Here is a 20,211-nt window from a genome sequence, read left to right as displayed (position 1 = left end):
AACTGTTCCCCGTGTGAAATCATCTACATGATGTGTTTGAGACATCGCAAGACATCGAAGTTTTCAACTTTATTCCTTCACAAAAAGAGCTTCTTTCAAATAGCATTCTCTTAGCGCAGCATTTTGTCTTTTATCTTGTTGAGTACTACCACGTGACCCCCTTTGCGCACGATTCGAAAATTTGAATGTGTACCCACTTTCTACTCGAAATCGTCAGTTACACACAAGCTGATTCGTCTGAATTTGTGGTTGTAATTTTTAGAAATAGTGTTCGCCCTTACTTTTTGGACACCAGTGTATTAACAGCAAAGTATTCATGCGGTCCTTTTATATTTATGTATAAATAAGTACCGTTTGGCGATTATTCTGAAAAAAAATGTCTTCACTCAAAAATTCAGGTATATATTATTTTATATATACCTGAATATATCAGGCAAAATATTTTTCATGGCTGACCCAACGTTAACAACTCCAACAAATCGTTCATAATCATTCATATTACCACATAATGACACATAACAAGTCAGTGTTTAGTGTTTAGTACACTAAACACTGACTTTTTTTCTTTGTTTGTTTTCTTTTCTTTTATTTTGTTTCTTTCTCACGCGATTTCTGTCTTTCCTTAAGAAAAACAATGGTCTCAGTCAAAACCAGCCAATAAAAATCATAGCCGAACTCCTTCACAGTCACCCATAAAAATCTAACTTCACATTCACTTGTTAGTAAAACGAATCATGTACTGGTGGATCGTACTAAAGTGTTGTTAGTTGAAATCAAAAATTTTCAGAAATTGGACAATTCCATGTTGTACCTTACAAAACTGTTATATGAAATAGTTCATTTGTGAATGGACTCTTCACGTGTGTGTGTGTGTGTGTGTGTGTGTGTGTGTGTGTGTGTGTGTGTGTGTGTGTGTGTGTGTGTGTGTGTGTGTGTGTGTGTGTGTGTGTGTCGTTATGTGGTAATATGAATAATTATGAACGAGCTTGTGTCAAGGATACAAGGATGTGTTAAAGTCCCACTGTGTGGGACTTTAAATGCGCATGCTTGAATGGTAATTTTAGCAAAATTGTGTTTGAAATAGCAAATGCCACTTCATTTATTACGGTCCGAAACTTTAAATATTACCAATCTCGTTGTAAATTGTTTAAATTAATAAAACAGTAACCTGCATGAATTTTGATGTACTGATAACAAGTCCGAAGTAATACAAATGACACCTTAATGACACTTCATTTATAAACTTGTAGTATATCAATTAATGTTTTGAATTTGCTCTTCTATTATCTTGGACGAAGGAAATTTTAAGTTAAATATCTGGTTAACTTAAATGAGATTAATGAATATAGGTCAGAGCGAGAGAGAGGGATACTATGTTGTAACTTATGTAGAGTGTTTGTGAGTTGGTATCGAAGTTGCCCTTTGGTTTGGAAAGACCTAGTTTTTCGTAGGTCTCTTACGATCTTTATCCACAGTCTGAAGAAATACAGTATGGCACACAAAAAAGTATTGAATAACTACAACGATATATGTTATGGAGTAAACGGGTTTATTAACAAAGAAATATGTTTACACATGATGATATGCACATCCACAAGTACTGGTGGAATCTTGGTCGAATTAAGTATTAACGACGGTCGATTACGTGCTCGAAATGGGCACCTTGTCATTCAAGACAGGATCCGTAGCTCATGCGAAGGTTCTTTGTCATCTTGGAGACAAGGGTTAGGACATATCCCTTTCTTAAGACCATGAAGGTAGGTCTGGAATGCCCCATTCCGTGGACCATTTGTTCTACCAACTCCGTATGAACGAAAACAATGCTCAACAATTGCTACAGCTAAATGTAATGGCGTAGACTCTACACGTGCTCTGCTATTAATATGCATGCAATCGAACTGCAGATCTCAACTCGTGTACTGAAGAGGGGGGGTGTCGAAGTTCAGTACTGTTTTTTTTTTGCACCATACCGTACTTCAAGTACAGTGAGGTACCTGCAAATACTAACATAACGCCATTAGACGCTACACAAAAATTGATTTGTGTAATTAAAAGATCGACTCACCAATTCGGGATAACTCGATTGTAGGACCGAATATTTAACTCTGAAGGTTTGTGCATTTCCAATGTTTAACACTAAGGACTAACTATATCAATGACTGCTATTCAGTTCTTAATGTTGAACTGAAGGACAGAGTTAGGAATGAGAAAATATTTTAATCTGTTATCATATATATTATACGAAATCGGATGTTAAACATGACAGATGATTTCAATGCAATCTCTGATACAGCACAAACTTCTGGAATTAACATTACTGAATATTAATATTATGCAAGACACGAACTTTGCAGGAAAAGAAGTGCTGCGTACCCGGATAGCTCAGTCGTAGAGCATTAGGCTTTTAACCTAAGGGTTCAAGTCCCTGTTCGGGCGATGATGGAACAAAGTGTCCCGAATAGTTAAACGGTTCATTACCAAACTGTTTAACTAATCGGGACACTTGGTTCCAGAGTTCCACTAAACAGTGGGGTGGTGATTTGAAACATGCGGAAATCTGGGAAAACAAGGAACTTCAACTACTGAAGACAGCATTGCCAATCAAAATAACAGGTGAAAATCAAGGATATTGCGGATGTTTATATTCTTCTGTAAATGAATTCTTCTTTTAACTGGAATATCTACAGCACTGTCAACATGGTTCAGATATATTTTTGGAAATCATCGCCATGAGTTGAATCCCGAAACGAATACTGCATTGAAAGAGAGAGAGAGAGAGAGAGAGAGAGAGAGGGAGAATTTAGTTAAGATTTCTAATATTTCATATAAGAAAAGGCTCGCAAGGATATGTCAAAGGAAATACTGCGGTTATTCTCACACTCTGCCACAGAATACTCGGATGAGAATTATAGAATCTGTTTTAACAGACGTTTCTTTTCTTACTATTTTCCTGTTTTCACGTTCAGTAGAACAGCGCACCACCATTCTCATACTTTCGTCTAATCACAGAAGAACAACATTCATACGATTTAGATTAAAACTTAAAGCACCAAATCCTCATTAACGGATTTGAATTCGTCTTATTCTGTTCTCTGGATTAACCTTAATCAATAGTTAAGTTTTTTTGAAAAAAATAACAACTTTATGTTTTGTTGTTTTCTGTGTGCGTTTTATCTTTAGGAGGCCTGAATTTCAAGAAAAGGAAAATAACGCCCGGACAGGGACTTGAACCCTGGACCCTTAGGTTAAAAGCCTAATGCTCTACGACTGAGCTATCCGGGCTTTTCTTAAAAGAGTTTCATTTATTTTTTGTGATAAAAATAAATAACAATGATGTCATATATGAATATTTATATTTGATAATATTTCTTCAAAATCTAGTTAGGTCTCGTATCCAAAATTAGTTGGCAGCTACCAGATATGTTTAATCTGTTGTCATTTAGGTCCTATTTCCTATAATGCGTATGACAACAGATTAAAAAAATATTTTTAACAGAAATGTCATGTACCAAGATTGCTTTCCTTGCGGAGCAATTAAAATCTTGGCCAAAGTGAAAAGAATTTGGTGTTCTATTCAGGAAACCACAGTCTTCACTCTCATGTATGTTGTTTCTCGCTATGGTAGTTCAGAGGAATTTTGGATCCGAGAGAAATATTTAGGAGATGTAATAAGATGATTTTAGGTTGACCAAGATTTTTATCAACCATCATCTTGCTTGTCGGAGGTCTAAAGCAACTTGTTCGATTATCATAAAAAATATAAACAATTCTAGTGTACTTTACGTCATCAAAAGTAAGCTTATGCAACTGGGATCAAAAACATATTTTTCCTTACTGGATCCTGACTCTCACTGAGTTATAGTTCATCTCATCTACGAAGACATGCACAAAGTTATAGAAATGAATGCTTTTCCATTAGGTCACCCCACTTTTTTTTTCTTTTATTTTTCGCGTAACATAAGCGTTGAAAATACGTATTCCGGAATCAGATGTGTGTCAACAACAACAAAAACGTTTCATATTAATATTAAGTGAATGACTGTGCAGTGAACATACTAGGCGAAAGATGAAATAGAACGCATTTTAGAAGTAAGAAAATTAGCAACCACAAAATAAAACGAAATCAGAAACTTACGCCCGAACAGGGACTTGAACCCTGGACCCTTAGGTTAAAAGCCTAATGCTCTACTACTGAGCTATCCGGGCCGACAACATATACGTTCGCCCATTTTTTTTATTTAATCTAAAAATTATGGCGTATATGAATATTAAAATTCAGTTCGTTTCAAATTGTTTTAGGCAATTGAAAAATATCGTGAATCGAGTCCATGTATTTCAGCTGAGCAATTAGGATGTCCACCAAAGATTGACCAGAATTTAGCCTTCTGTTCCAGTAACAATAGCCTTCACTCCCGATATATGGTTTGTTTCTCAACGTGGTAGAAGTCGAGAGGAATTTAGAATCAAGGGGCAATATATAAGATGCAAGTAGATGCTTTTGGACAGTAGATGATTTTCATTTCCTACACGTCATCAAAGTTTTGCTTAATGGAAGGTTAAAGTGATATACTTTGTTGCATTTACTGTGTTCAAAAAAATCACACGACATACTTGAAAGTAGTTTACTTCCCATATACATCTTATTCTTCACTGAGTCCCGACTTTCACTGACTTGTACAGAAAACCTCGCTTAACGCAATTAACTAATCCATCAATTAATACGCGTTAAGCGAATACAATAAACGACAGGAATAATTATAATACATCCATCAGTTAGCCTAGATTTGAAAAAACAATATGTATAATCTATTTTAGAGGACAAAATCACCAAAGTTAATTAATAAACATCAATTGCTTAAATTTTTGTTTGATGTCTAAACATTTGATTGAGCTACTTCTTTACAAAAAAATTAAGTAAAGATGTTTGAATCGTGCTCGACGTTTTCCTCTTGTCATCCAATTTGCGATAGCTGGCGATCGCTTTATGAAGATTTCGGCAAACTTTGAAGCTTTGTTCCATATCAGGATCAGCCTTAAACAAAATTTCCTTAGCATACTCAATTTGATTGAAAACTAGCTGAAGTTTTCTTTTGCAGTTAGCTTCTTGGTCGCAACATTCTCATCTTGTTCGCATTCCTTATCTCCATCTTTTTTTTCATATGCACGCAGTTCTTCTAGTTGATGGAGATCATTCTCGCTTAAATGTTCTGAATGGGATTCGAGCAAGTTGCTCACATCTTCATTATCCAGTTTATTAAATCCAAGTTCTTTTCCATTTGTGCTGATATATCTTTACTAATGTTATCAGCTGGGTTATTAAAACCAATGAAATAATTTGCGCAGTGAGGTAAGACCTCCTGTCACACGGCTCCTTTATTACTGCAACTTTTTTTTCAGTCTTTCTCTTTTCCATATCAGGGTGATATAATAAAGCCTTATACAGGGTGTTCGAGATAAATTTGACATATTTATAATTAATTATATTTTTCCGTAAGTTACATGTATTAACACACACTTCTCTTCATTTAAAAGTTTGGACCCTTCTTCATTCATATACAAGATGTCAGAAAGGATGGATAGCTGGAACCCACCTGAATCATGGAAGAGAATAACTTGTATCATGATGATTCGTGCCCGCCATCAAAATAAGGATATTACGACTGCTGCCCAATGCTCCCTGAATACAGTAAAAACAATCAGGCATGAACTAGAGACTTGCAATGGTGACTACGAGGATGTAGCAAGAAGAAAGATCCCTAGCAGACGATCTGATTGCGTTCGTACAGCAGAATTCCTCGCAAATCTGCAGGAACAGGTGTTGAAGAACCCTGGCATTGGAATTCGGGCTTTGTTCGTGGAGTTGCTAACTGTAGTCAAGCCCTGGATAACAAGGGTAGCCAATGGTAGGCCGTATGTATGGCAGCAGGATTCGGCCCCTTGCCACACCTCTGGGAAAAGTCAAAAATGGTTGTCTGAAAATTTCTACGACTTCACCAGTCCAAATGTTTGGCCTCCAAACTCCCCAGACCTTAACCCCATGGATTATTTTGTATGCGAAAAAGACACCAATTTTGTATGCGAAAAAGTGAAAAAGACACCAATCGCACTTCCAGTAATACAAAAGCCCAGTTAATGGATAAAATTAAAACAGTTTTTGCGGCCCTTCCCAGGGAGACTGTAGCATCAGCTTGTTCGAGGTTCCGAAGCAGAATTGAAGCTGTGATCGATGCTAATGGTGGTTATTTTGAGTAAATCTTGTTGATAGTATTGTAATTAACTCTGCCTGTAATGTTTTTTTGTCAATTCATTAAATTTAATAGATACAAAGAAGATTTTCTTTTTCCTTACGAAACTGTCAAATTTATCCCGAACACCCTGTAGGTATCTAAATCAAAACAAAACGAAGGAAAAGTGATTGAGCAGGAGAACAGAGAATGTACTTGCGCTTACGATGATAGCTTTGAGTCACCTACCGAGTGCCGCCGGCAGGCCCGTTTCTACATTTTGCGGGGCCCTGTACGAAAAGGAAAAGCGGGGCCCCTGAGAGTTAGTAACATTTATGGACATTTTAAATGGAAGAATATCATCTTAATTAATTAATTAAATATGAAAAATATTTATGCACATAAATAAACAAGTATGCTCTTTAGCATCAATTTAAGTGAAGGGAACAAATTAGTTAAAAAATAAATGTGTTTGTATGTACATGATATATTATTTTATTATGTAAGTACACATTATCATATAAACGCCAGAACAGTGATTTATTTAATAATAAAAATAAATCATAAATAAATAAATAAATAAATAAATAATATAATTTAAAAATATAAAAAATATCAATTTTTACTATAAAGAATGAAATATATGTATAACAACTTATAAGATTTAAAAGGAACGCTATCAAAATTCAGATTTTTTGCAATTTCATGCTCAATCGGTATTATTGCCAGGGATGTCAAACGTTCTTGAGACATAGAAGATCGCAAATAGGTTTTTATTAATTTTAATTTGGAAAATGACCTTTCTGCTGATGCGACCGTAACTGGACTGGTCAATAATATTTTAAAAGTAATATTTGGATAAATATCCGACAAATTATTTGCAATTATGAATTTTAAAATATTAATGGGTGCATCTTCTGGAACAATATTTCTAAAAATAATTAATTCATTGTAAAATTCAGATTCATCAATATCTGTATTTAATTTTTGATACAGCTGTTTGCAGCAAAATTTTAGTTCATTTTTTGTCATTTTTCTTATTAGTTTCATATCATAAAGAAATCCAATGATTTTTTGTGAATTTCATACAATTCAAATCTTTTTTGACAGATTGTAGAGCAGTATCTAAAATTACAAAAAAAAAAAAGAACAAATTTATCCTAAAATTATCTTTTTTATCGCCTATGTGTGATTCATCAGGCGTTTCATAATCAAAAAATACTTTTCTTCGACGTACTGGACTTTCTTTAAATTTAATTTCAAATAGATTTGACAGTTCTTTAGCAATCTCAAAACAGCTATCAAATCCTGATATTCTTTGCTATTCAAAGTACTGCACTAACGCTTTAATATGCTTAGTTGCTACGTCTATGGGAATTTTTGCATTTTGTAATACTTTACTTACTAAATTAATTTTTGACAAAAAGCTCATACCAAATTACAAGGCCTAGTATAAACTCAAATGAATCTATTTGTTCATATATTGAAACCACTTCTAATTTGATAGTATTATCTGATGCAGTTTTAGATAATTCTTTTAGTGCATTTAAAAATTCTAGAATTTGAAAACGTATACAGCTCTAACTAATTCTATTCTACATTCCCATCTTCCATCACATAACGGTTTTGGAGTTAAGTGTTTAACAAATTTCTTTAATATGTCCCAACGTGAAGTTAAGGCAGCAAATAATGTATATATTTTTTGTATAGCATTAAAAAATTTATTGCTATAATTGATGATTTTGCGACATCCCCTAAATCAAATTTAAATTATGACAGGCGCAAGGAGTATAAAATGCCTTTTCGTTTTCATTTAAAATGTAAGCACGGACTCCCTTATATACTCCTTTCATATTCGCCCCGTTATCATACCCTTGCCCTCTACAATCTGATAATATAAGATTTAATTTATTCAAAAGTGATTTTATATTTTCATATATACCTTTACCAGTAGTGTTATTAGTTGTTAAAAACGTCAAAAAGTGTTCACGAATTTCAATATCTGCTTCAAATATATGTAAAAATCTAAAAAGTACTGAATTTGCTCCTGATGACTAACACCAGGAGTACAATCGAGAATTATTGAATAGTACTTTGCCTGTCGTATCATATTTACAATATTTTGTTGAATTTTGGTTCCCATATCAACAATTAATTCATTTTGCATAATGGGTGATAGATACGAATTTTGTTTCTAACCTATAATTTTTCTCCCGAACATCGCATTAATTGATCTTTTAAAAGTGGATCAAATTCTGCAATTAATTCTATGAATCCTAAAAAATTACCATTATAGGCTGCGTACAAAGTATCAAAATTACCTCTAAAAGCTAAATTATGTTCGGATAAATAAAGAATTGCTGCTACTATTCGTCTTAAAACATTTCTTAACCGTTCTGCTTCAAATTTCATGACATTTTGATTTGCCTGATCAATTGTATTGTGATTTTTTTAAATTACATTCCATTTGTGTCTATGAACACATGCATTTCATGTGCACTGGATTTCGTTCGTGCGACTTTAATCTTTCACTTACATGTCGCCAGTGAGAAAAGCCATTATTAGATAAAAATTTATCATCAGAAGAAAATAATTTGCAACAAAAACAAAAAGTAGAGTTGAAAGAGTTTGAATATACAAGCCATCTTCTGTTTTGATTCTCTCCGTTTGTAATTGTCCTAACATAGCGAGCTGTGGAAAAACATCTCTTGTTGTCATCTTTTGGAAAATCATTTTCAGTCGGAGGAGACGGTGGACCGCGTTGTACAATTTGTGTTAGTGTTGCGTTGTTCAAAATATTTGGCCATGTTGCTGGATCATCCATAGTAAATAGTTCATCTTTCTTTGGTGCCTCAGTTTTAGAATCTTCAATACTCATTGTCTGACCAAACGCGTCATGTTCTCCTCTTCCTTTGATCTTAAAAAAGCGGTGCAGTGCCTACGAAAGAACGACGCGCCGTTATCAGTATAATTTTAATGTATTTTCATGAAAAATTCGGTGTTTATTTTAACAAGAAAATAATAAAAATATTTCGCTTACTATAACAATAGTTGGTTGTAAAATTATATTTTTCAATATAAGAATATTTTTAATATAATAATTACAATATTAATTTATATAATAAATAAAAAAAATTAATTGATTTTCTTTTTTCAGTTGGCGTACGGCCCTGTGCCACCGCAAAGTTCGCACACCCATGAATACGGCCCTGGTCGCCTGCTACCGCTTGCTGCATCTGTCACTGCCCATTGGCTACTACATTGAAAACTGATTATCGCGCATATCGAAATCGCGTTAAACGAGGTTTTCCTGTCGTTTGCAGAAAACAACATGAATACCCTCTCAAAAGGTTATTCGATTCTTGCGTCGTTGGCTTGAATACAGTAAGGAAGTAAATTTTCTGTGTGTCATAACAGGATGGCCAATCGAATTCAGAGATTCAAATCCAAAGATGGATGCGGTTAACACGTGCTGATGGCTCCTAAGGAAGGCTTTTAGTAATTCTGGGATAGCGTAGACGACTTCATTGTCTGATGAAACTCTAGGTCAAAGGTTTCGGCTATTCTGTACCGGGTGCAGGTTTGCAGTTTTTATTATTTTTGCTGACAACACCGGAATAACAACTGAATGGGAATATTGAATTAGGCGATTTTTTAACGATTGCCTTCGGCGATCGCTGTTCCAAGAGAGAAGTATTTTGTCCGCAAATCGAAGACATAGTGTAACATAAACTAGTGATGCCATTTGCAGCAATATTTCACTGAGAAGAAACAAATTACTTCACAAAACAGAAGACTTAGGCGATGTCATACGGAAACCACAAAGTTTTTGATCAGGGAAACTTGGATTTCGTATCCCGCAAAACTGGCCTGCAATGATAGAGAACACACGCTTGCAATTGAGACACAACACTGTTCTCATATTATTCTGGCTAAAAGGAAAACATAAACAGGGTGCAAACAATAGTTCTAATCCTAACGATGTCCGCAATTTGGGCTCACAAGTGCGACCAAGCGTATGGACGAGAAGACAGTCCGGGAACGATATCGAAACTACAATATAACTACATCCATGAAGAGATCACCAATTCAGTCCAATCTAGAAGAATGACTACAGAAGAATGGGCACACTTAACCTCCAACCTTACATCAGACGAACCCTCCAACCGACAACAGAACGACCCTATCATCACTCTCTAGTGGACATGGGACAAATCGGAAGTAATATCGGAAGGATACTAGTTCTCCACTTCCATCAGAAGAAACAGCGCCTGAATCATGTGGAACAGATCGCCTTCCGCAGGAAAAAGAGTGTTCTCCTACTTCAATGCAAACAGCGAACTCAGTGTTACAAGTTTAACTGAAAAAAAAAACTATCAGGAAAATTACAAGACACCAAATTTCATGTAACATACGTGAAAGCTTTGTGTATGATTATAACAAGGACTTGTAATATAATAGAAGAAATTCTGTAAATGATTGCATATGAATGTTATTTCACTGTACAGATGGTATAAATAATTTATTATGTAGAATATTCGGGGATAGAATTTCTTCATGTTTTTAATTTTTTTTTTCGGCTACATAGAAAAATGATAGCGATATCATATCCACTCATTAGCAATATTATAATGATATCAATAGGTTATTTCTGTATAAATTTAGCTTTCTCTCGATGTTCATTAAACCCAGCCAGTAAATCGGAATATGACATGTTGGTGAGATGAATTCAGCTCAGATGAATGAAGATCATTTGATACTTCATTCATCATATCATACTGGATAGCCATATCATATAAAGTATACGCTTGTTCTTAATGTAAACAAAATATTGTTCAGCAACATTATTCAACTTTTTACGTGAAGGTCTCCAGACTTCAAATCCTTATTCAGTATGTAGAGCCACGTCCTTCGAATTGTGCAACACGTTATCTAAAATGCCGTATTAGTTTTTCGTTTAACATAGGTGTCCTTATCCTTAAATCTCTATAGCTTCCAAAGTGTCTCTTTCAGACATTACATGTAGACAGTTTTATGGGACATAAAAGTACTGATAGACTGTATATGTGGAACAAATGGCGAACTAGACATCCAAAAATAAACACAATAATTTCGAGTTAAAGGAGATACCTTGGGTATTTCGTTAAGAAATTGGTTTATTCACCTTTAACTGAAAATTCTAAATGTTCGTTGTATTCTATAACGGGTTCGAACCACTTTTTCCAGTCAAAGACCGTTGTTACCAACTACAGTGTGAAGCTATTCCAATTTATTATATGAAAAGCTGTTAGGATTCCCAAAACATTCTTATGTTTTCTTCAGTTTATCAGCAATAATTGAAATATCAAAGGAGAACGAAGTTTTCAATGGGGAAACGTGCATGTTTTTCTTGCATGGTTTGACTGTCTATAGATTTTTCTCAATCTATTTTGGAAAGGCAAGGTTACCATAGCTAGAAAGCCATCTCTGATCTTACTGCAAAAAATAAAAAAAAAGCATCCAATATTTTAAAATAATTTAAAAATATTAAAAAACAAAAACAAAACAGCTATCACGAAAACAATTATTCTCTCCAAAAGAATAAATAATATTTAATAAAAAAATTTTTTTTTTCCACTTAGAACCAAATGTTGTGTCCTTGTCATACAGATCGGTGTTGCATGGCATAGAACAGGAGTGTTCAACCCGTCGATCGCGGAGCGATTTTTGGTCGATCTCTTGTGTATTCCTCCTTACTTGTAAATTTAAATAAAACTGAAAACATAATATTTTATTTATCATTATTTTGTATTATTTTTAACTTGCTTTAAGTGTATTGCTATTGTTTATTTATTTTTCGTTAAAATTGTCAAATCAGTAATTTTCTTATAAGTCCGGGTAAAATTTGGATCAATGGAAGTCAAACAGCAAACCAAGTGAATACGATTATAAGAAATGTGTAAAAACTCGATTGTAGCTTAAATATTAAATATTCCAAAGCACATTACATCGATTTTTTACTTAGGTTAAGTCCCATGTGAATATTGTAAAAAAATAAACTTTGTTTATCTCGGTATAGTTTGTATTAGATGTTTTTGTAAATAACTCTTTTGAAGATAACTGTATATACTGCTTTAATAAGAATATGTTCGAGTGTTAAAAACAAAGGCAATGTTTTTTTTGTCGCCGAAGCTGTACATGGCGGCATTAGAAAGGTTGTTATTGAAACTTGTATGTATGAGAAAGGCTTGCAGGCTCCAAGTGTAAACATCTCCGAAGTCAGTCAGAAAGAGTTCAAACTTTCCGATGGCCGGCAACTTACAATGAAAAGAAAGCGGAGGCGAACCAAAGGCGTGCCGAACTTGAAACTTAAGATGAAAGACTCATACCGATTCTTTGGGGGTTGCCAAACTTCATGTGTGGTCTCAGAGGAGGCCTAATAAAAAGGACTGAAGCAAGCAGAAGGGGTCCCGGTTCCAGAATTGCTGTCAGAGAGGAGGCCGCCCGGTCCAGAGTCGCCGTCAGAGAGACAGAGAGGCTGCCCGGATCCAGGTTGCTTGAGAGAGGAGTTTCCTGCTTCCAGAAAGGAGCTTCTCGGTTCGAGACGTCGCTAGAGAGAGACTACTTCTAGGCCGCAGACAAGGTTCCAAATTGACGAAAGGAAGAGTTCCAATTGCCGGAGAAACGTCTCCAGGCCAGGTTAATGTCAGACATTCACCAGTACGTGCTGCGTTTTCATTACAATTTGATGAATCAAACGACTTCACTGATATTGCTCAGTTAATGGTATTTATTCGCATGGTATTTCAAGATCATTCAAGTAAAGAACTTTTGAAAATTATCCCATTATCGGGAAGGACTAGGGGAGAAGACATTTTTTCGTCATTTGATGAATTTGTGAAACAACGCAAACTTCCGCTTTTTAAACTTGTGTCTATTACTACTGATGGTGCTCCTGCAATGATAGGTAATAAATCAGGCTTCGTTTCATTATGTAAAAACGATGACAAATATCCAGATTTTTAACGTACCACTGTATTATTCACCCACAAGTACTATGTAGTAAAAGATTAAACACAAAAGAGGTTTTGGATATATTACATTTAAAATTGCAAATTCTGTTCGAGGAAAAGCCCTGCAACGGCGGTTATTTAAATTACAGGCAGATGATGATAGGGAACTTCTATTGTACAATAATGTTCGCTGGCTCAGCAGAAGTCAATTTTTACAAAGATTTCTTGTATTAATTAACAATATAAAAAATTTTCTTGATGAAAAAGGAGATAATCCACAATTGAGTGATAAAAGATGGTTGTTACACTTATCATTTTTAGTAGATTTCTGTACGAAATTAAGCAATTTAAATCTAGAGTTACAAGGTAGAGATAAAAATTTAATTGGCATGTTAAGTTCAATAAAAACTTTCCAACAATACTTACTTTTATTAAAGAAAAATATAAATGACTGCGAATTTAGACATCTCCCATATTTATTAAAATTTTTTGAACAAAATCAAGAAATGCTTCACTATGATTTAAAAGAATTTATGCGTGAAATAGAATTAGTTGAAAAAGAAATAAATTTCTTAATTAAAGATTTTAATAAAACTGAAATGATTGTATCTTTTATCAATAATCCATTTCAAGAAAACTTGAACATCACAGAAATTTCAAATAAAATTAGGGGCTGTTTGATATAAACCAAGCTGAAGTAGAACTTGAGATAATAAACATTGAGAATAGTTTACATTTAAAATCAATAAACAATGAAGTCATTTGGAAGTATGCACATGAAAAATTCCCAATATTAACTGATATTGCGCGAAAAATTCTGTCGTATTTCGGATCGACATACTTGTCAGAATCCGCTTTTTCAAATATGAACGTCATAAAAAATCAATCAAGAAACCAAATTACAAATGATCATTTGGATGATTGTCTGCGATTGGCCACTTCTCCATATCAACTTGACTATGAAAATATTGCGAGGTCCAAACAATGCCAAATTTCACATTAACTTTTTTTTTTTTAATCAACCAGCATTTCCTGTAACTTGTGAGTTTGTAATCAATCTGTTGTTTTTTTCTATATTTTTTTCTTTGGTTTTCCAAAATAGAGAAATAAATATTTTATTCCAATATATTTGGATTTTTTTTGTTGTATTAAAATATTTGTTGTATTAAAATAATTAAAAGTGATAAATAAATTTTTAAATACACAAATAAAGTTTTTAGTTGTGCATTTTTTTTTAGTTGTTTATTTGTGCGTAATCAGATATCAGGTTGGGGGAAAGTGATCTATATAAGAGAGTAGGTAGCCGAATAACTTTTTATAGAAAAGTAGCTCGCGTAGTAAAAAAGGTTGAACACCACTGTCATAGAATAATAACCTGAAGTCATAATTTGATCCTTTACATAAAATCCTATAAAAATAAATATTAAATAGACATGCTACTTCAGCCCTCTACTAGCGCCAAGCGGTATTTAAGTACTAGTATTAACGTCGCAGGTAGATAGCTAAAACAGTAGTTCATTCGAGTGCGCTGTCTAGTGCCTCCCAGATACATCTCGAAGGTTCTCAATTCTTCGTTATTTTCATATAAATACAAGAGGATCTCATTCACAGTTAGTCAGTCGTGAACAGTGTGATATTCGCGTATAAGGTTCGCACGCAGGTTCGTGTGTCAGCCATAGCCTATTGTGGTTTTATATTGCCAGACTTCTTCCATTGGTGTGAGACGTATTCAGTGGATAATAACCGTTATACGGCCATTTTGGATCATTTTTTGAGTTCACCTTCCATCACTATGGCGTCTACCTGCAAAAAGCGTAAATCAAGTGATTATTGTCGGGTTTTGAATGAAAAGTGGACCAATTTGTACTTTTTTTGTACCGATCGACGATAAGCCAGTGTGTTTAATTTGTCGTGAGTCAGTGTCAGTATCAAAAGAATACAATATAAATCGACACTATGAGACAAAGCATGCATCCAGTTTCGATCATCTTCACGGTAGCTTCGTGTGGACAAAGTGAACCGTCTCCAAATTGATTTAAAATGCCAGCAGGGTACGTTTAAAAGGCAGCGGAAAGAGAGCGAAGCTTGCGTCAAAGTAAGTTGTGTAATAGTTGAAAAAATTGCTAAAAAATCAAAAGCCTTCTTGGACGGCGAGTTTGTGAAAGAGTGTCTCATCGCTGTTAGGGAAATTCTGAGCCCAAATAATAAGGAAGTGTTTAAAAAACCGAGTTTGTCTGGGGTAACTGTCGCACGACGTGTCGAAGAGCTTGCCAATGACATTGAAGGAACTTTAAAAAAACGGTCGTCTGAATTTACGTCATATTCACTTGCTTTAAATGAGAGCACAGATGTGAAGGATACAGCACAACTGGATATCTTTCTCCGTGGCATTGATCAACAATTCACTGTGGCAAGAACTGCTAGCGCTCGTACCTATGAAGGGAACGACGAAAGGCACTGATATTCTTGAAGCCGCCAAGAAAACGCTAAAGCGTTTCGACCTCAGCTTAACCAACCTCAAGGGTGTGGTAACTGATGGTGCCCCTGCTATGGTGGAACAGAACGAAGGGTTTGTTGCGCTGCTAAGGAAAGAACGGAACTAGAAGGAAAAGATTACGGTCCATTACCACTGTTTAATCCACCATGAGAATTTGTGCGCGAAAAGTATTGGATTTGTGAATGTCATGAAAGTTATTGCGACTGTCGTCAACATTATTAAGGCAAGAGGATTGAACCATCGTCATTTCCAAGAGTTTTTGACCTAAGAGTGCGAAGCGGATCACGGCGATGTGGTTTATTATAGTGATGTGGGTTGGTTGAGCCGAGGGAAGGTTTTTAAAAGAGTCTTTGACTTAAGGAGCGAAATACAGCAGTTCATGCAAACCAAGGGGGAAGCCGATTGCGGAATTCAGCGATCCGAATTGGATGACAGACTTTGCCTTTGTGATCGACATCTCGTTGCATATGAATGACTTAAATACTCGGCTACAATCCAAAGATCAACTGGTGCACACTCTGTTTGATCACATCAAAGCTTTTGTGGCCAAGCTCAAACTTTGGGAGGCACAACTTGCAAAAAACAACTTAACTCATTTTCAGCTTCTCGCTGAATCCAACTGTTCGTCTCTTGATGAATACGCTACAAAATTAGCCGTGTTGCGAAGTGAGTTCGAAGAGAGATTTAGTGATTTTCGTAACCAACAGTCTTCTTTAGATTTATTTTCAATGCCATTCAGTGTCAATGCTGCCTAAATGCCAGACTTAGTACAAATGGAGCTGTTTGAACTCCAAAACAACTCTTCTTTGAGAGAAAAATTATTCAATGTGCAATTGCTAATCATTTTACAAAGACTACATTTCTGAGGACGCATTCCCTAATCTTCGCCGGCATGCTTTGAAGATGTGCGCTTTGTTAGAAAGCACATACTTATGTGAGCAGTTCTTCTCCAGAATGAAGCATGTGAAGTCCAAGACAAGAACTCAGATTACGGACCAACATCTCGAGAATACTCTGCGCATAGCGACTTCCAACATTGATGCCAACATCGACAAGCTGGTCAAGGAAAAACATTGCAAAGTTGCCCATTGACATTGTAAAAAATGAATGTTTTCTTCATTAAATTATCTTTTTTCAAGTATTGATTGTATTTACTTGTCATGAACCCGACTCCTACCTACGATCTTAAAGCTGAGTTTGTGTATTTTTATAGGATTTTATGTAAAGTATCAAATGCACAGCGTTTGGAATCTGGAAAGCATCTTACAATTCTAAATACCTCAGTATAGCTTAGTGGCCCGCGGGCTTCACTGAAATTTTTAATGCGGCCCGCACTGTGTGAGAGGTTGAAGAACTCTGACCTAGACGTTTCCTATTTCTTATAATGAACATAATCATTGACGAGACTGTCATTGTAACTAAATAGGACTATTGAAGGAGAATGAAGTTTTTTAATTATTGTATTTTGCGATTGTTATGAAATGATCGTATTATGAAATGCTGTAGCAATCGTATCTGTGTCCAAACAAAATATTCTCCGATTTGAAAGAGATGCCGTAATCTCTGTTCGGACGAGGGACTTCAACCACGCAACTCAGCTATGGTGCTCGTAGCTACCGACAGTCAAAGTAACAGGTGAAAACCAGAGACAATTCGGATCATCACACATCTTGAGAAACTAATCAAGACCAAACACACGTGATTCCTTGCAATAAAAGTGGCGAGTTCATAAACTTTCTTTAGCAAAAAACAAAACAAAACAACAACTTTAATTTAATAAAAACCTGCAGCTCTTAACATGATGGGGAGAGATTTTTGGATTTCATTGTCAGAAGCGGAATGCAGGAAACCAATATTATACTTCGAAGGAAAGATCGACTATGCGGTAGAAATATCCCATTTTCACTGATCGGCATAGAAAGTAACGAGTCAATGACTTCACATATTGAGAAATGCAATTTTTGCGCTGTCAAGAAAAAGGAAGGTCCACGTTCACTGTAGACCAGAAGAATTCCGGTTTCGTGAGAAATCCAGGTCACGCAGTCGATATGATCCAAAAACTCTTCGATCATTGCGAGCAGGAAGCAAATTCTTCATCATGATCCTCCTTATGATCCTTCAGATCCTTCTCTCAACGATTCCGATCTGTAATCCTTTGAAAGTTGAAATTGGCGTATTTTTATTTTTATTAAATAGAATTAGCGATAATAAAATCATGAAATATTACATATTAGAAGTGTGCTGTCTCGTGCCCGGACGGCTGAGTTGGTAGAGCATTAGGATTTTAACCTAAGGGTCCAGGTTTTAGAGTCCCTGTTCGGACGAATGAGTGTTTTTATTATAACAACCAAACAAATAGGGTCTGTCAGGACAATCTTTTTTTTTCCAGTTTTTTACAGGTACACAAAATATCAGCAATGTCATATAAATGGCACAGCGGATATTCTTGAAAAAGTCTTAGCGTTCTCTCAAATGCTTTGCAACTGGTCTCGTAAGGTAAGAATAATATGTAAGGGAGGGAGTGATATGTGGTTCCATTTTTCGGCCAAAATGAATGAATATATTGAACACTTCATTAACAACCCAATACTGAACAGAGATAGCTATATATGATATACGCTTTCTAATTAAACAAAGATCTGTTTAGTGAGAATACGTGCAATTCTTTTTGTAATTAAAACAAAGATTGCTTAGTGATATTAATTTAACCAAAAAAGTCTCCAGAGTTGAATCTCTATTCAGAGATGTATAATCATTCCGAGTTTTGCAACCCATCATCTAAGATAACGCACTATTTTTTTTTCTTTCTGCAAATGCAATATAAGTTGGTATTCATCACAAATCGTGGTATTAAAGGGATTTGGTAATATCCTATCTAAAACAAACCGAGAATTTCCCCATTCAGTCGAAGCATTTTCTTAAAACTGCATAAGTCCAGTTAAAGATGCTTTCTTCAGAGACAAACAGCGTAAAAATTCTTAGTTCTCTATGGTTAGCAAAGTTACCATTTTGAGATGATGCATCCACAGAGAGAGAGAGAGAGAATTAATAGCTACCGTCCACGGAAGTGGAAGCCGTAAGATTGAAAGGAGTAAAGGAAGAAGGTTTGGGCGGTCTTTAGCCGAACTGTGTATGGAAGGATCAACTGAGCTTGTTGTCGCACAGAAAGTGATGTGAGTGAGTATGGGAGGACGTTCGCCAATTGGCTTAACTATAGCGCCCTCGAATGAATCGAGAATCAAGTCTCCGTAATACAGTTGATATCATTTTGGTTGATAACATCTTTGGTTCGAATTTCGTCTAGGACGCCAGGAGTCTTTATAAGTTTTTTTTTCTTCGTTTGAAGGTGAGTTAGTCGCATATCGGCCACAAGCATTTTCCCTCCCAGAAGCTAAGCTTTTGATTCCGCAAAAACAGGCAGAATAATACAAGAAATTAACAGCCTAATACACTTCCCTAGCTTTAGTTGCTTAATTCTAAATGGCAAGGATGACTCCTTGGCAGTTATAACCTCCTGATCAAACGACAGCTTGTTGCCCGGTGGTCAAAACTGAGGGTAGTCTGTAATTTTGTGCAGTTGAAGAACATGCACATACTCAAGACTTACACGTGTTAAAGAATATACACACTGTAATGATATGTTTCGGGTGGTATATTTTATGATAATATTGTTAAATTGAGGTTCGACAGATGATACACCAATCTGGTTTTAAATTAGATTAATGTCATATTAGAAAAAGCTCGCAAGGATATGTCAAAGGAAATACTGCGGTTATTCTCACACTCTATCACAGAATACTCGGATGAGAATTATAGAATCTGTTTTAACAGACGTTTCTTTTCTTGCTATTTTCCTGTTTTCCTGTTCAATACAACAGCACACCACCATTCCCATACTTTCGTTTAATCACAGAAGAACAACATTCATAAACGATTTAGATTAAAACTTAAAGCACCAAATCCTCATTCACGGATTTGAATTCGTCTCATTCTGTTCTCTGGATTAACCTTCCCAATAAAGATTTCCTCAAACGAATACAAACTCCAGCTTCTCCAAAAATCGCATTCCTAGATTCTTATTTTATATATACACCGAGTATCCACTTTATTAGAAACACCTCCTCATTTAGGAAAATGGGGAGGTGTTCCTAATAAAGAGGCAACTCAGTGTATATAAAAAGATCAAGAGAAGAAGATGATCAAACTTTTCGTTATATTTCCATTAAGAGCCACATTTGTTGTACTTTTCAAATAGAGGAGGGTTACATGACAAAGAATTATAACTTCACGTAATAATCCTAATCTTTGGTGACATATACACTCATAAAAGAAGTTCTCAATAGTCAAGTTTTTTAAAAATAAATAACAACTTTATGTTTTGTTGTTTTCCATATGTGTTTCATCTTTAGGAAGACTGAATTTTAAGAAAAATAAAATAATGCCCGAACATGGACTTGATCCCTGGCCCCTTAGTTTAAAATACTAATGCTCTACGACT

At 35.2% G+C, this 20,211-nt stretch overlaps 2 non-coding genes across 2 annotated transcripts; both read right to left on the bottom strand.

The window, feature by feature from the left end:
- Positions 1-3,210: 3,210 nt before the first annotated feature.
- TRNAK-UUU (transfer RNA lysine (anticodon UUU)) lies at positions 3,211-3,282 on the bottom strand. Its single transcript has one exon. It is a non-coding gene; the product is annotated as a tRNA-Lys (tRNA).
- Positions 3,283-4,134: 852 nt separating this feature from the next.
- Positions 4,135-4,206, bottom strand: TRNAK-UUU (transfer RNA lysine (anticodon UUU)). Its single transcript has one exon. It is a non-coding gene; the product is annotated as a tRNA-Lys (tRNA).
- Positions 4,207-20,211: the final 16,005 nt, after the last annotated feature.

This window comes from Typopeltis vanoorti, chromosome 21, assembly GCF_054136105.1.
Source record: "Typopeltis vanoorti isolate ZY-2024b chromosome 21, IOZ_Tvanoo_1.0, whole genome shotgun sequence".
NCBI classification, from domain to species: domain Eukaryota; kingdom Metazoa; phylum Arthropoda; class Arachnida; order Uropygi; family Thelyphonidae; genus Typopeltis; species Typopeltis vanoorti.
Note: the sequence above shows the minus strand (reverse complement) of the source record. Positions and strands in the feature narration are given on the sequence as shown.